Here is a 2,500-nt window from a genome sequence, read left to right as displayed (position 1 = left end):
GTTGCAATAGCCACCTCCGCGTCATGTTGCAAACGTGTTTCGAGTGATATGAGGGCGGGGAGTGCGTTGGCTAAGCGTAACAACTGTTGACGGGAATGCAGAAGGTACTGATACACTGGCTTTGTGAAAGCCAAGCCCAATGGTGTAGGTATCCGTAAGTGTATGAATGATATGTATGTATATATGTGTGTGTGTGTGTGTGTGTGTGTGTGTGTGGTGTGTGTGTGTGCTTGCGTGCGTGTGTGTATGTCCTGCCTTCCTTTTCTTCCCTCTTCCCTTAGCCTCCTTCCGTGGGACCTCTTCCTCCTCCCATCACTTCTCCCCCATCCCCCCTTGCCCTCGCCCCATTTTTCCTCCCTCCCAGATTTCTCCCAACCCTTCCCTATTTCGTCTGGCGCAGGTAATGGGCAAGGAGGGCAAGGGAAACCGCCTAATTGATAATGAGGGGGCCGGGGGAACCGAGGGGAGAAATTGGAGGGAAATGCTGAGGGAAATGGCTGATGAAGATGAAGTCGGTTGTGGACGAGTCGTGTGGAAGGTGCCTGCTGGAAATACGTGGCCGGGGCTGCTTGTGCGTGCGTGCGTATGTGTGTGTATGTGCGTGTATGTGCATGTGTGTGCGTGTGTGTAGACATAGTTATATGTATAGTCCATGAAAATGGTGATTATACTGAATTGCAAGTGTGGTGTTGCATGTGCATATGGATGATGACTGAAATGCACACTGAGGTGATAATTGACGATGACTATTGCAGTAGTTGTTGAAAAGGTGCTGTGAATCAGATACCGGCCTTAGCTCAGTTTAGTTACAGAAAAGAAAAGAAAGAAAAAAGAAAAACAAAGAAAGAAAGTAAGAAATGTATATACACAAACTATATATATAAACATATATACTTTAACGTGTGTGAGAGAGAGAGAGAGAGAGAGAGAGAGAGAGAGAGAGAGAGAGAGAGAGAGAGAGAGATTGAGAGAGAGAGAGAGAGAGAGAGAGATAGAGAGAGAGCGAATGGAAAGGAAGGGCAGACAAGGACATTCCCGTGAGAGATTCCCGATGGCTTTAATGCATCGATGCAAATAAAAATGGAACACGAATTATTATCATTGTTGTTGTTGCTGTTGTTACCATTATTTTTTTATTTTATTTTATTATCATCGTCATCGTCATCGTCACCATCATCATCATCATTCCAGATTTTCGTTCTCTATCAATCCCCGACGATTTAATGATTCAATTAAACTTCAAGAGGGTAATATCCTAAATATACATTTTCAAAATATTTCACACACACACACACACACACACACACACACACACACACACACACACACACACACACACACACACACACACACAGTTACATACATCGATCTCTAAAGAAAATAACGATGCTGTCTTTAAATTCCAATTGGCTTGCGTCAGCCATGATATAATACTAAATCACATCCTCCTCTTTTTATAATCCTTTGCAATCAACTCTTCCTCGCAAGTGATGCTTTATTGCCACCAATCAATCTTAAAGTAACTTCTCATACTTTGGTGGACCCATAATTCGATGGAATAGTTTAAAATACAATTCAGAGATTGGTTATGTGATATTCAATTGATTTTGCTTTCGGGAGATATATAGTAAAATGTACCGCATATGCCTAATTTAGAATACTAAGCTTCAAGAGAGAAAGTTAAATAAGAATAGAAATGAATAATACTGTAAGGTAAGATACCTTTTGTAATTATATACATGCATTTATTTACATATTATAGGCAAAGATGCACTTTTAATCTGTTAAAATCGTTTTGCTTTTAAAATATGCAAAGTAGTACCTTCGTTTTCCTTCATTACGCTTAATGCCATGTTTACCGGTCTGATTTAGTTAATTGATTAATAAATTCGGATATTGGAAGGGGGAAAGTTGTGGAAATTACACGTATACTAGAATCAGGGATCAGGTTAGGAAAATGGCGTCGCGTGAGCAGGCATCTTCCGTTTTCTTCTCGATCTTGTACCCTGTTGTTACTGTTTATATTACCCGAGGTTTATTCTTTGGTCTTGCGGCCGGGATATACTTCATGGCCAGATTACAGGAAATTATTACAGGGGATGGCAGCGTCTGTAACGGTTCGTGTAGCCTCGTTCGCCGGCCTCGTCTGCTTGGATTCCTCCGCGGCATCTCGGGATAAAGAAAATGACAAACCTTTCGGGATTTCTCTTTTTTTTTTTTTCTCTCTCTTTTTTTATCTGTTTATTGTTATTCTAATCCGTGCACTTTTCCCCGCGTGAGAATGAGAAAGTATTTTTTTCGCGCTCTTTGAGTTTATCCTATACTAACAAGCACTGTTTATTCCAGTATGCCTTCAGCTCTGCACAGTATAACGACTTCGCAAAAAAGAAATCTATTGAGTGAAGCTAATCTCTCTCTTTCACATGTTTAGTTAAACCTAACTTTTCAGGAGATAGATAGAAAGAGGGTTAGTAAGAGAGAAAGAGAGAGAGAGAGAGAG

At 40.8% G+C, this 2,500-nt stretch overlaps 1 protein-coding gene across 1 annotated transcript in view; it reads left to right on the top strand.

Moving 5' to 3' along the window:
- LOC125038251 (connectin-like) overlaps window positions 1–2,500 on the top strand; it is a 452,639-nt gene that overhangs the window by 444,723 nt on the left and 5,416 nt on the right.

Source organism: Penaeus chinensis, chromosome 24 (genome assembly GCF_019202785.1).
Source record: "Penaeus chinensis breed Huanghai No. 1 chromosome 24, ASM1920278v2, whole genome shotgun sequence".
Taxonomy (NCBI): domain Eukaryota; kingdom Metazoa; phylum Arthropoda; class Malacostraca; order Decapoda; family Penaeidae; genus Penaeus; species Penaeus chinensis.
This window is presented reverse-complemented; position numbering and strand designations above follow the sequence as displayed.